General features: G+C 43.0%; 1 protein-coding gene across 3 annotated transcripts in view; it reads right to left on the bottom strand.

Moving 5' to 3' along the window:
- Positions 1-4,017: 4,017 nt before the first annotated feature.
- ZNF75D (zinc finger protein 75D) overlaps positions 4,018-15,430 on the bottom strand; it is a 28,079-nt gene continuing 16,666 nt past the window's right edge. The window contains exons 7-9 of one of the 3 annotated variants that reach the window (XR_014076129.1): positions 6,841-6,917; positions 5,386-6,276; positions 4,018-4,395 (exon numbers count right to left, since the gene is read on the bottom strand). The gene's annotated coding sequence lies outside the window, so the exon portion shown is untranslated. The remainder of the gene's footprint in view (positions 4,396-5,385; positions 6,277-6,840; positions 6,918-15,430) is intronic. The other 2 variants (XR_014076130.1, XR_014076131.1) reach the window with 2 other exon arrangements.

The raw sequence follows: 15,430 nt of genomic DNA, 5'->3' as shown, positions 1-15,430 counted from the left end.
CTCTTGGATCTTTAGGTCGCCTACATGGCCCCGCCTCTTGTCTTCCAATTTGTCTTTCACTGTTTCCGCCCCCGGAATCAAATTTTCACTTATGGGTGGTCAGGGGTGAGTTTTGGCCAGGCCAGAGGCAATGATGTCATCCGGCAGAAGGGCAGAAGTAGTCCTCACATTCGACCCGAGCTAGTTTGTGTGTGTGTCCTCACATTTGACCTGAGCTAGGTGTGTGTGTGTGTGTGTGTGTGTCTGTGGATGCCAAACTTTGGTGTTGGTCCAAGACAGAGAGGAAAGAGCTGCCAGCAACTGTGCCTCCCAGAGACGCTGGTGGAAGCTAGACTGGAGGCAGGCACCCCACCATCCGGAACCCACAGAGGCCAAAGCACTAGAAACAGCTCTGTCTGAGCTGGAGTTGGGCTCACGGACTGGGATTTGGCACCAGGGACACGCTGAGTCCTGCAGATTTTGTGTATTGTTGCATGGGGTGCCAGGTGCCCTCGCCAGCTGTTTTGGATGGTTTCCTGGCCAAGATGGTCTGCGTTTGACCCCAACTCCCAAGAGCAAAAAGTAGTCCTGATTGTGAAACCAGAGTAGTTTCTGCAGCTAGAGCCAAAGGAGGCCCAACTCCAAGGCCTCTCATCTGCGCTTCTGTGGATTCTGCCGCTGGTCCCCGGAATCACTCAGGCGGCTCCTTGAGCTTTGCCATGGATATGTGCCTTTGGCTGGAGAAGCTCATGGAGCAAGTCCTGAAGCTGCTAGTGATGGAGCACTTCCTGATCATCCTGTCCCAGGAGACCCACAGCAGGGTGCACATGCAGCTTCCGCACCATCGGATAAACATGCCAAGAAGCTGTGACTCTTTTAAAATGCATGCAGACAGAGCTTTGGAGAATGAGGGAAGAGGTGACTGAGAGATGTTTTATGTGGGCTTCGGTGGCCCCTACTGGGACATCACAATGTCTTACTTCCCCACTTAGAGTCTCCTGATTGCCCTGAGTAGAACGACATGGGCAAGTGACTTTGTAGTTTAGTCTGGAACTTTCATCCTCCAGATTCCACCCCCAACCCAAGCACACAGAGGAACAGTGTAGAGTGCCTGTCTCCACAGGGAGGCAGGTCACTGCTGCAAATAGTCAGTGTCATCTTGGATCAGAGGGGTTTGGATCCTGGCTCTGCCTGCTGCCCAGTGGCAACGTGACTTGGGGCAAATCACTTTCCTCTTTGGACCTCAATTCCATTTTGGTAAAATGGCATCTGGGATTTTGAGGATTTAAGGGAGACCAGCGTGTACATTGGAGAAGGCAATGGCACCCCACTCCAGTACTCTTGTCTGGAAAATCCCATGGACGGAGGAGCCTGGTAGGCTGCAGTCCATGGGGTCACGAAGAGTTAGTTGGACAAGACTGAGCGACTTCACTTTCACTTTTCTTTTTCCTGCATTGGAGAAGGAAATGGCAACCCACTCCAGTGTTCTTGCCTGGAGAATCCCAGGGATGGCAGAGCCTGGTGGGCTGCCGTCTATGAGGTCGCACAGAGTCAGACACGGCTGAAGTGACTTAGCAGCAGCAGCAGCAGCAGCGTGTACATTTGGATCACATAGTTGATGCTTAAAGCTGAGCAGGCCTGGTGCGATTTCTGCTTATGGCACACCCTGCTGCTCCTGAGGCTGACATGGGAGATCCTCTTGAGCTCAGGACTTCTGGGATCCAGGGCACTCTGTGATCATCCACAAGGGAACATCCCGGCAGCAGGGGACCACCAGGTGGCCTATGGAGGGGTGAAGCCGCCCGGGTCTGAAATGGAACAGGTCAAAATTGCCCTGCTGATCAGTACCACACTGTGCCTGTGAGTAGCCACTGCCCTCCAGCCTGGGCAACATCGCAAGACCCCCCCCCCCCAGACAAACAAACAAACGAAGTTGTTAGCTGTTGTATTAAGGTCAGCAGTCAGGGCTGTGGAATGACCTCACTGACAGCGGCAGGATGGAGCATGGCTGCTAACAAGAGAGAGTTTCTGAAGTCAAGGTGGAGTGAGTGCAGAGTGAAAGACCTCAGAAATGGTGGTTTGGGGGGTTTTCTGGAAGGGAGGAGCATGTCTTAGAGTCCCTCTTTTAAATTAAACTTTTCATTTCGATGTTACTGTACATTGACAGGCAGTTGAAAGAAATAGAGATGTCTCTTTCCCCTTTCGCTCATTTCCCTAGTGGTGTGAAGTGAAAATCGCTCAGTCATGTCCAACTCTTGGTGTCCTCATGGACTGTAACCTGCCAGCCTCCTCTGTCCATGGGATTCTCCAGGCAAGACTACTGGAGTGGGTGCCATTTCCTCCTCCAGGGGATCTTCCCAATCCAGGGATTGAACCCAGGTCTCCCACATTGCAGGCAGATTCTTTACCGTCTGAGCCACCTGGGAAGCCCTAGTGGTAATACCTTGCAAAACTGCAGCACAAGGTACACCAAGAATATTGACATGAATACAGTCGGGATACAGAACAGTTAGTTCATCACTGCAAGGGCCCTCCTGCTTTTCTTTCATAGACTCACCCTCATCTTGTCCTTCCCATCCACCCCTCTCCTACTCACTCCCAAACCCCTCACCCCTGGCAACCACCAATCTGTTCTCCTTTTCTAGAAGTTTGTCATTTTAAGAATGTTTTATAAATTGAATCATAGTTTGTAACCTTTTGAGATGGCTTTTTCCCCATTCAACATAATTCTCCAGAGATTTATCTAAATCCTTCTGTGTAACAATATCTGTTCCTTTTTGTTGCTGAGTAGCATGCTATGGTATGTTTGTATCACAGTTTGTTGAACCACTCACCCACTGAAGGACCTGGGGGTGATTTCCAGCTTTTGGCTATTACAAACAAGCTGGTACATGTGTGTGTGCTAAGTCACTTCATTCGTGTCCAACTCTGTGACCCCATGAACTGTAGCCCACCAAGCTCCTCTGTCCATGGGGATTCTCCAGGCAAGAATACTGGAGTGGGTTGCCATGCCCTCCTCCAGGGGATCTTCCCAACCCAAGGATCAAACCCTCGTCTTTTATATCTCCTTCACTGGCAGACGGGTTCTTTACCACTAGCACCACCTGGGAAGCCCCAGACAAGCTGGTATGAACATTTAATTGTTTGTTAAATTATTTTTATGGTTGTTGCTTTAAAATCACAGTCAGATAATTCTGATACCTAATTCATTTTGGAGTTAGTGTCACTTGGTTGTCTTTTGTCATTCAAGTTGTGAATCTCCTGCTTCTTTGTATGAAGGGTAATTTTCCATTGTGTCCTGGACTTTTGGTGTCATGTTAGGAGACACTGCATTCTGTGGAAGTTTGGTAGTGTAGCAGGCAGTCTCCCTGTTTGGGTTTGGAGAGCAGGCCCTGGCTTCCTGCTTTGGGCTGTGGTTGTGAGGACAGCATGATTTTCAGAGCCTTCATGGTGCCACTTTGCCTTGCTTGGTTTATTGCAGGCTACTGGGGCTTCCTTGAGTTCCTGGGGATGCTGCCTGGGGAAATGGAAGGAGTTTCCCCAGGCCAGGCCACCTTGGGATTCTAGGTGAGGGAAAGGATTCCCCCTGCTGCCTCCAGAGACAGGAATGCTTGCTGTGTGGGGAGCTTCTGGAGGCAAGAGGCAGGGACCAGTGGGGATGGGGAGTATTTCCTGGACCTGGGCTCTTTGTGGCCTGATTCCCTTTGCTGGTGCCTCCCAGCAGCAGAGTGTCTCTTGGGGGAGTGGGGAGGGCAGTTTGAGACCCAGCAGAGAAGCAGTGCACTTCCTTGGCAGTGAGTGGCAGTGAATGTCTTTCCTAGAGGACAGGAGTCTTGGGTCTTTGAGTGACCTAGGACTACCCAACTATTCCCTTGATTTCTTTTTCAGATTAAAACTGAAAGAAATCTGATATGAAGTGTGATCTCACCATCTCCACTGTGTCTGAGAGCCCCTGCAAAGACTGTTAGAATGAAGAGAATTTCCTCTCCAGTGTAACCCAGGAAAATTATATCAACATAAAAACATATCAGACTAGAAGAACTGACAGGCATCTTTTATTTTAACCAGTGAAACAAGGGAGGAGTTTGTTATTTTACTTTTTTTTGCATTTTCCAAGATTATGGACAGGCATAAGCAGGTAGGTTATATGACTTTTTGGCAATGGCCAACTCCACCCTGGTGCAGCTCGTGTCAGCATCCACAGCCATTTGGACAAATCCAGATCATTTCTGTGTCTCCCTAGTTGCCTACCAAGTAAAAAACTCATTATGTTGTTGGAAGCCAGGGTGGGTTTAAGGTATTTATCTGCCAGCCTTCTGATGATTGGTATGGGCGTGTTAGGACTGACTTGAGAGGTTTCTTTATCCATGACTGGTTGATTCCACAGTTTTCAGAAGAGAGCACAGCTGAGAGGGCCTGAAAAAGATGAGGAAACCCACTTAATCCAGTGGACTGAGGGACTTCTTGCCCCACACCCCTGCCACCTCCCTGCCGCACACACTTGCTTTCAGCAGTGGCCATAAGATATTGCTTTGGGGCATAGTCCAATTTGAAATGTCAACCTTATCATTTCCTTCATTCTGTCATATACATGGGGCTGCGTTGAGACTCTCTGTTCTCTTCCATTGACATATTTTTGATTCTTGTTTTAGTCACTAAATCTATAGTGTAGATTTTCATATCTTGAAACAGCTTACAATCATGGCTGTTTCCACATGTTGTTTAGTTGCTCAGTTATGTTAACTCTCTGTGACCCCATGGACTGTAGCCCACCAAGCTCCTCTGTCCATGGGATTCTCCAGGCAAGAATACTGGGGTGGGTTGCCATTTCCTCCTCCAGGGGATCTTCCTGACTCAGGGATCAAACCCACAAGAGGATTCTTTACCACTGAGCCACATGGGAAGCTTTCACATAGATTGTCTTTTATTTAATTGAATAATCTGTTCATTTCATGGCAAAATCATGTTGAGGCTCATGACTGTGCTTGCACTGAATTCAAAGATGTATTTTGGGAAGAACTGATAGGATGGCAGTAATTAATTTTCCTGTCATGCAATAAATGGTATTTTTAGTCTTAAAACAGAAAACAAAAACTTCAAGCACATTTCTCTCTAGTTTTAAAAATGATATTCATGTGTATTTTGTAGTAAGTGTGAAATGGACACATCATTTCTGCTATTTCATATTTTATTCTTAGAGCACATAATATCTTCTTTTATGTATTTAACTTATATCCAATAGTTTTTATAAAATATCTGGGTGAATGACTTGTTATTCCAAAGAGACACCCACTTAAGACAAAAGCAATTTTTCTAATTTCCTTGTGTAAATAAATTATAGTATATCAATAATATGATATAAAATGCACCTATTGAAAATGGTGAAGGGGTCCTCTTTGTACTGACCTGGAAAGAATATCCAAGAAATGATAGTTGAAGAAAGAAACTTGAAAAACAATATGTGTCTTAGTATCACATTTGTCTTTCTTCAGAGTCATCTATATTGATAAAAGTAAATGCAAAGAATAAAATCTGAAATGTTTACAGCAAACAAATGGCAGTTCTTCTGGGGTAGGAGTGTAAGATGGGGGAATACAGAAAAGGGGTGGAGAGATGGATTATTAGTTGATCTCTGTAGATGTAATTCTTGTATTTTCTACAACAAGAATCTAAAAACATGTGAGTCAATTCTATAAAATTATTTAAATAAAGAAGGATTCCTATAAGCATAAATTTGAGACACAGAGAGGTACAAACATCAAGGCAGGTTGACCCAGATTCAGCCTGTTTTCTCCAAGAAAAGAGCACTGGGGCTCAGAAGAAAGACATCAAAACCCCCAAACAAACAAACAGTGAACCAGCCTGTAAGTAGAGTTCAAGGCAAGGGCACAGACTTTGCCAGGGAAGACTCTCTACCAGTCTGTGGCTTTAAGAGGTTCTCATTCAGGCGAGAAAGAGACGGTGATGATATGCATTCTCCAATCTCAGGCTTCCATTTTATGAGGAATACATTCCTGATTAGAGCAGCGGCAGCAGCAGCAGACCTCTGCTCAGGGTGTCTGTCTGCCAGGCACTTCTGCAAAGGGCTTAACATACTCTGGTTCATGTAATGTCATAACAGCTTTGGTGGGTCCATTGTCATGCCCACTTACCCAGAAGAGGGCGCTGAGGTACAGGAAAAGCATGTAATTGCCCCAAGGTCATACAGCTGGTATGTGGCAGAACCAGGAAGTGAACCCAATTTGTTTGGCATAAGGGCCCCAGCCTTCTACCCCTTCGGTTTGCCTCCTCTTGATCCTGTGGAAGACAAGGAAACAATTCCCATCCCTCTATTTGTTCTGAACATTGAAAACAGTATCTTAGTGCCTTTACATGGTCCTACATGGGTGAGAGGAAACCTGGATGGCCAAGCCTTCCCTGCCACTCCAGGAAGGGGGCGCATGGCCTGGGTCCCTTGTCCAGGCGTCCATATCTCAGTTTCCTCAGTTGTCATGTGAGACTAAGCAGGCAGCCAGTGTGGGGCCAAGTCACATTTCCTGATAATAGTCATTTTAGTTCCTTAAACAGTAGCACTGTAAAAAACACAAAGCCTGGTCTTCACTGTTAATAAAAACATCCTGTAGAAATCTATGTCCTACTTCGAGACAATATCCACATTGGTCACACACTCTTAACATTAACTATCTAGTTGTTCTATATCAGAGACTCACAAGGTAATATGGCGTGAGAAGTATGACCACTCACAACTATATTTTCTATATTTAACACCCCATTTACGTGAATTGGTATTTAACAAAAAGCAATAATCTGAGAGTCATTGCCAAGGCTGGCAATGAGATCAAGAAGTGTAGTGAACCCTACCTTGAATTGAATTGCTTTGAAGCTTTCACTGGATGATTAGATCTTGAGACCACAATCACTGACATTACCCAGCATACCTGTTGAAATGCAATGAACATAGTTAGGACACTTTTTGTATTTCCTCTCATGGGAGAAGTTTTAACAGAGAGATTTTGCTCAAGTCAAGGAAGAGCCAGGACTTCCCTGGCCGTCCAGTGGTCAAGAATCTGCCTTCCAATGTGGGGGACAGGGATTTGATCCCTCGTCATGGAACGAAGATCCCACATAGTGTGGGGATAACTAAACCCACTTGCCGCAACTACTGAGAAAACGCATTCTGGAACCCACAGGCCACAACTAGAGAGAAGTCCACCCACCACAACTAGAGAAGCCTGTGCGCTGCAATGAAGAGCCCGCCTGCTTTAACTAAGACCGGACACAACCACATAAATATTTTTTTTTTTTAAGAGAGAGCTACCAAAAATAAATAAATAAAAAGAAAGAGCCTAAGACAAGAGAACTGAATGTCCAGGAAACAGATACACAGATGGTACCCAAACATAGGTGATGGTCTTCCCTGTCTTCCACCACCTCTAATTCAGTGTATTCAGGCCTGAACACAGAGTAACTCAGGTGGTGGCAGCCATGGTCAGATCTTAGCATTGCACGTGACCAGAGTGTTCTGAGCCATTGTGAGTCATCATGACTCCTCTTGGTGCCTAACCAAGGAGGTCCTGGGACTTAAAGAAAGGTAGTGGGAGAAGGGAAAAAATCATTTTCTTCCCCTTTTTTGCTCTCCCTTCCAGACCACTGGTTACTCCTGTGAAAAATGTGGCCTCTCAGAATAACCTCCGTGGTAAAACATTCAGATACATTTAATTAATGTAGCATCTTTAGCTGCTATCACAAAATGAATTGGCTTGATGAACCTCAGCCCTGCTGGGTAAAAGTTATGTGACTACCATTTGTCCACATTAGGAAAATGTTGCTGCACATAGTTTAAGAGTACAAGCTCAGGAGGCAGGCTGTTTAATTTCCAGTGCCAGTTCTGTGGGACCTTGGGCAAGTCCTTGAAACTCTCTGATCCATAGGCTCCCCCTCCGTAAAGGGAAGAGGACAACAACACTTCCTTCCTTTAGAGTTGTGAGGATTGAATGAGACGATACTACTGAAGTGCTCAGAACAGTGTCTAGCACACAGGGAGTGCTCAGATGACCTTAGCATTCATCATTGTGGTCATCTCAGCCACAACAATTTGATGCAGCCTTAGTTGGATATACTGTATATTGAGTCCCTTCAAAGTTCACCCTCCCAGTGACACTGTTCCCCTCCTCTTCATCCCATTTGCAAAGAAGAGGTCTTGGCGTAAGGCAAAGTTCATGCTCCTCACAGTATCAGAAGGGGCGGGGCTCCTGAGTCTCAAGCTGGTCTCAACTTCATGCTGATGGTCAAGCCCTTGGTTATGCAACTACTTGTATCTCTCCCCTATCCTTCCCCCTTGGTAAGCATAAATTCATTCTTTAAGTCTGTAAGTCTGTTTTCTGTTTTGTAAATAAGTTCATTTGTATCATTTTTTAAAGATTCTGCATATAAACAATATACAATATTTGTCTTTCTCTTTCTGACTTACTTCACTCAGTATGACAATCTCTAGGTCCAGCCATATTGCTGTAAACGGCATTATTTCATTATTTTTTATTGCTGAGTAATATTCCATTGTATATATGGGCCATATCATCTTAAAGAAGATTTAGGACATATATCCCCTCCTTTGATGCAAGCCAGAAGCTCAGACCATGCCAGCCTCATCCAGTGGTAGCAAAATCCCTCACCCCAGCTCCATCTCCTAGGCCCAATAAACCCCCAAAGTCAATTTTCTTTCCGTGTTCACTCAAGCCATTTTCAGATCTGCCTACGGAGGCTGCCCTATTCTCTCGAGAAAGCCTCAATATGTGAGTAGTAATCCTGTTACTAATGCTTTAATGCATGTGTGGCATGATCAGTCTTGATATCTAACCCAAATTTGGGGTTGATCAGGATAGAGTGGACCCTGGAAGTATCCAGTAACTATTCAAAAAACAAAACATTGGATGGTGAGGAGGACAAAAAAATTAAAATAGAGGTCCATAGTTTTACCCAATTTTAAATCTAAAATTTGCTAAAAGAATTTTTATTCAACAAAAGATTAAATCATACTAATTGGCTTTTGTACCTCTACAACATAGGTTCTAAATTAACTTTAGGATCTGTTCATATGCACCAAAGCTTCATAGCCTTAATCAGCACCAGGCTTAGGAAACAAAAACAGTTATACCTGGGGGTCTTTACTAAATTTTAAAAAGGTACCTATTATACTCTTAGAGAGTTACCAAACACAAAAATAGAGGACAAAAACTATGCCTCACTGTAACCATCAGAACTGTTGCCTTGCATAAATTCCCCCATAGCCCATTACCCTAAAATATGCTCTGATTTAATGAAAAATAAAGTCTTTGATACAATTGGCTCTATAAAATGGAAGACCTTGAACCTTCAATCCCACATAAAATAGTTAATACAGTCCAATACAAATTAAAACAGGGTGTTATGGGTTGAATTCCCCACCACCACCACCAAAATATGTGGAAATGCTGACTGTCTGTGTCTGTGATTTCCTGCCAGTTGTGTACAGCCAGGTGCAAATTATAAGTTAAATGTACAAGGACATAAGTGTACCTTGCCCTGGGATCGTCCTCACACACAGTTACCAGAATGAGCCATTATGCAGACCCAGAGCTCCTAGAATGCCAGGGCCACCTGAGCAAAGGACCTTTTATAGCTTTTGTGAAGCCTCCTAGTGGTCTGCCCCCAAATTCAACTGAGTACATTGACTAGCAACCGTGCCATGAAAGGGAGGACAGAGGCAAAAGTTTCAGAGACTGATTGGTACTAGGTGTGACCCAACAATGATGACTGGAATTAATCAGTTTGATCACATTAATTCCTTTTTAAGTAAAAGTCTAAATCCATATTTAACACAAAGGAAAATATTAATGTTCCTTTGGTAAGTATAATTAAGTCTAATATTTCTTAAAATATTAGTTAAAACTTAAAATTTTAGAACAAGCTTATTTAGTATTAGAGAGATGTTGCTGCAAATGAAAGCACTAACCAAATCAGTACCATTCAGTCATTACAGGATATACCTTTTGGAGATGCTTTCCAGGCATAGTAAATATTACATATGATCAAGTAATTAATACGCAATTAGAAGTTTCTTACCTATTACCGTTTTCTTCTCTGCCTTCTTTACAATTGGTTTTATAGTGGATTTCACAAGGACTGGAATATGGCCCACCCAGATCTACCTGATGTTTATCTACTTAAAATCTGCATTTTTAAGCAGACCTTAATCATCAAAGTAATTCCTTCTTTGATTATGCAAACTATTTGTGTTCACGGATTGAAAGATTTATTGATAGAATGACAATACTACACAAAGCAATCTATAAACTCAATATGATCTCTATCAAAATTTCAACAACCTTTTTTGCAGAAACAGAAAAGCCAACCCTAAAATTCCTATGGAATTGCAAGACATGCCGATAATCAAAACAACATGGAAAAGGAGGAACGATATTGGAGGACCCCCACTTTCTGATTTTTTCAAAATTTGCCATAAAGCTATAGTAATCAAAACAGTATGGTACTTGCCGGGAGCCAGCTCATGAGATCCCACCCATGACAGAGTCATGAGGAGAAGACCTGACGAGCAGAGAAACTCAGGCCTCAGGGAATCTCGGAAGGCTGCCTCAGCGCTCACCTTAAAGATGACATCTCTCTTTCTGATGTTTACTATAATAAACTTCTTCTTATTTTCTATGACTTAGGCAAAAGGCCTTTCCTGATTCCCTTCTAAAATAGATCATTCTGAAACCTCAACCGACAAGGCCCCTGAACGGTAGCACCCTAATAAAATTATCTGCGATATAGAGTATGCTAATCTAAATTCCTTTTGCTAGCATATTGGTTTGTTTAGTAAATGTACCTGTGCCTTTGGAGCTAGTGCGCATGACTGCTCCTTAACAATAAACAATACTGAGAGCCTCCACACAGAAAGCCCCTATGGGCACAAAACCCTTCGCAGGAAAAAAGGCTTGTTAGGAAATATAAAAAATATTGCTTTATGAAACTGTTACTTAGTCTATATTTACTCACTATGTTTTTACTCTTAACGTATTTAGCCTATATAATGAAAGCATAATAGTTAGAAATTTATATAAATAAAAGTTCAGCTTTAATACAAATAATAAGACAATTGTTGATTTAACTGATGATTCTTACTTAGAGCTGATCTTCAGCTTGGTGTTCTATGACTTTATGGAACCACATTCTTTTCTGTTAAGCTCAAGGTGTAGAATAAATTGCCAAAAACAGGTTTTACCTTAAAACTTTCTATTGATAAATTCTTTCCTGCTGTGCCCGATGCAAAAATGTTCTGACCGATCAACCCTTGTCAATGGAGAGTCACGAGATGTTAGCAGGCCACCAGGCCAGAAGATGATGTAAACAAAATGAGGCTTTTGGTAACTAAAGACATGCAAATGGTTTCGATGAGGGTCAAAACTGCTGGCCCATTAGGCTGAATTGGTTTGCCTATTAGGCTGAATTGGTTTGCCCATTAAGCTGAATTGGTTTGCCCACTAAGCTGAGCTGGTATGCCCACTAAGCTGAGTTGGTATGACTCTATACTTTACATTTGTTTCTATGTACCACTAAAAATATAAAAGCTGTCTTAAAAACAATAAAGGGGGAGACACTTGGAAACACTAAGACTCGCTGTGTCTTCTCATTCGCATCCTGAGGGAACTCTGGACCAGCTGGAGCTGGACTCTGGCAGGTACTGGCATAAAGACAGACATATAGACAAATGAAATAAAATTGAGAGTTCAGAAACAAGCCCATACATCTACTGTCAAATGATTCTTGACAAGGGTGTCAGAATCATTCGATGAGGAAAAATAGGCTCTTCAAAAAATAGTGTTGGGACAATTGTATATCCACATGAAAAAGTCTGAAGTTGGACCCCTATCTTACAATACAAACAAAAATTAACTCAAAATGGATCAAAGACCTAAATGTTGAGCTAAAACATAAAAATTCTGAGGAAAACATAGGTGAAATCTTCATGACCTTGTGTTTGACAATGGTTTTTAGATATAGCACCAAAATTATAAGCAGTTAAAGAAAAAAATAGGACTTCGTGACAGTAAAAACCTTTGTGCAAGAAAGTGATACATTTCTCCAGAATGGGAGAAAATATTTGCAAATCACATTAGGATAAGGTTCAAGCATCCAGAATATATAAATAAATATTATTTACTATATATAGAATATATAAAAAGAACTATTACATATAATAATAGATAACAGAATATATAAATAATAAACAGAATATATAAATAACTATTAAACTGCAAAAAGACAAACAACCCAATTAAAAATTGGCAAAGGGCTCAAACAGACATTTCTTCAAAGAATATATACATGGCCAACAAGCACATGAAAAGATGCTCAATTACTAGTCATTGGGGAAATCTAATCAAAACCACAATGATATGTACAACCTCACATCCACTAGAATGGCTATAATGAAAAATAAATGGACATTAACAAGTCTTGGTGAAGATGTGGAGAAATTGGAACCCTTGTCCTTGCATGGTGAGAATGTAAAATGGTGCATATGCTGTGGAAAACCATTTGGAGTTTGCTCAAAAAGTTAAACATACAACTACCATGTGACCAAGGAATTCTATTCTTAGGTATATAACTAAAAGAATTGGTATTCTCAATTATTTTGAGGAGCCTGCCAGCCTCCTCTGTCCATGGGATTCTCCAGGCAAGAATATTGGAGTGGGTAGCCACTCCTTTCTCGAGGGGATTTTCCTGAACCAGGGATCAAACCTGGGTCTCCTTCATTGCAAGCTGATTCTTTACCATCTGAGCCACTAGGGAATCCCTATTTTGAAAAGAGGCATCCAAACAAACACATGTACATAAATCTTCATATAGTACTATTCACAATAGCCAAAAGATCAAAATACCCCTAACGTCCTTCAGTGAAAGAATGGATACAAAATATGCCTATCTATTCAATGGAATCTAATCCAGCTATAAAAAGAAATGAAGAAGTCACACACGCTACAACACTGATGGACCTCAAAATATGTTACAGTTTAGTAGCACTTAGTACATTCACTATGCTATGCATCCATGACATCTTATCAACGTTGAAAACATTCTCAGCAACCCAAACTCCAGCCTCCTCAGCCTCTGGAAAATTTACCTGCTTTCTGTCTCTATGGGTTTACCTCTACTGGGTATTTCAAGTAAGTGGAATCATATGTGACCTTTGGTGCCTGATTTATTTAGCATATTGTTTTTTGAGGTTCATTCATATTATACATGTGTCAATATTTCGTTCTTTTTTTCGGCTAGATAATTATCCATTGAGTGGATATGCCACATTTTGTTTAAGAAATCAATTCCAGATGAATTATAGACCTAAATATATAAAGTAAAATAATACAACTTGTAAATGAAAACATGGGAAAATATCTTCATGACCTTGGGGCAGGTGATGATTTCTTCACCAAGATTCCAACAGCACTAATAACGAGGCTTCTTTGGCTCCTCAAACACTTTTCACTCTGGGGTGGGGTACCATGCTGAGGTCAGGGCAGGGGAGGGTGGTGGGAGGCTTGAGGAGAAGGGAAGGTGAGAATGGAATACTGTCCTTTGGGTCTCCCCAGATAAGTTTTAGGAAGAAAAAGATATGAAACTAAGGATTTGGAAATAGATTCTTTTATTTATTTATTTTTGGCCACACTTAATTCCCTATTCAGGGATCAAATCCTCACTCCCTGCATTAGGAGTGCAGAGTCTTGACCACTTGACCACCAAGGAGGCCCCAGAAATAGATTCCTTTAAAACTATCTGTGCCCCAGTCTCCCTTGGGCAGTCTTTGGGTGCCCCCCAGGCATAAGTGAACCTTGGTTTGAAGCCTGTTGGACTAAAGGACTCATCAGAGGTAGCTCCTCAGACAGCATCTCCAAGAGGCCTCTCTGGGCCTCGAGCACCCAGGCTTCTGCTGACTGGCAGGGGCTAGGGAACTGCAGCATCCCCAACTTCTGGAGAGTGCTCTCCATTATCAGAGGATTTTGGACCTGCCTGTGCAAGGATATTGTTGCTGTTTAGTCACTGAGCTGTGTCTGAGTCTTTGCAACCCCATGGGTTTTAGCCCCCAGGCTCCTTTGTCCATGGGATTTCCCAGGCAATAATACTGGAGTGGGTTGCCATGCCCTCCTCCAGGGGATCTTCCTGACCCAGGGATCGAACCTGTGTCTCTTATGTCTCCTGCATTTGCAGGCAGATTCTTTACCACTGAGCCACCTGGGAAGCAAGAACAAAACAGACCATCGCCAAAAACAAATTCCTAGTCCCATGGGAGATAGCCAAGAGATCACCTTTTGAAAGTGATGACACTTCCTGAGATGCCACTGCCAGGGTGAACGTACTGTGATGTGTGGAGAGAGGGACCTTAGTCTTGAGGCTTGGGGCTTGGGAGACTCTATTCCAATTCCCCCTCTGCCTCAAAACCCTGGAAAGGAAACCACCTAAGCTCCAGTTGCCTATTCTGTAAAACCAGGGGAACGGTCTCCCTGGCTTTTCCAAGGGCCCTTCAGCCCTAATGCACTACAAGACTTGAGGAGTCAGGGACACAGCTTTAAGTAACTGCAGCAGTTCAGTTCAGTTCAGTTCAGTTCAGTCGCTCAGTCGTGTCCGACTCTTTGTGACCCCATGAATCGCAGAATGCCAGGCCTCCCTGTCCATCACCAACTCCCGGAGTTTACCCAAACCCATGTCCATCGAGACGGTGATGCCATCCAACCATCTCATCCTCTGTTGTCCCCTTCTCCTCCTGCCCCCAATCCTTCCCAGCATTAGGGTCTTTTCCAGTGAGTCAACTCTTCACATGAGGTGGCCAAAGTATTGGAGTTTCAGCTTCAACATCAGTCCTTCCAACGAACACCCAGGACTGATCTCCTTTAGGATGGACTGGTTGGATCTTCTTGCAGTCCAAGGGACTCTCAAGAGTCTTCTCCAACACCACAGTTCAAAAGCATCAATTCTTCGGTGCTCAGCTTTCTTTACCGTCCAACTCTTACATTCATACATGACCACTGGAAAAACCATAGCCTTGACTAGACGGACCTTTGTTGGCAAAGTAATGTCTCTGCTTTGAAATATGCTATCTAGGTTGGTCATAACCTTCCTTCCAAGGAGTAAGCGTCTTTTAATTTCATGGCTGCAATCACCATCAGCAGTGATTTTGGAGCCCCCCAAAATAAAGTCTGACACTGTTTCCACTGTTTCCCCATCTATTTGCCATGAAGTGATGGGACCAGATGCCATGATCTTAGTTTTCTGAAGGTGAACTGCAGCAGTAATTGTGCCTAAAGGCTCAGAGGTCACAAAGACTTTCAATAACCCCAAAAAGGTATCACCTAGCTTCTCAGAGAAATGCCCACATACTCAGAATTTTGAAAGTCCTTTGAACTCATCCATGGAC

This window comes from Giraffa tippelskirchi, chromosome X (genome assembly GCF_054371585.1).
Source record: "Giraffa tippelskirchi isolate mGirTip1 chromosome X, T2T-mGirTip1v1.2.pri, whole genome shotgun sequence".
NCBI lineage: Eukaryota > Metazoa > Chordata > Mammalia > Artiodactyla > Giraffidae > Giraffa > Giraffa tippelskirchi.
Note: the sequence above shows the minus strand (reverse complement) of the source record. Positions and strands in the feature narration are given on the sequence as shown.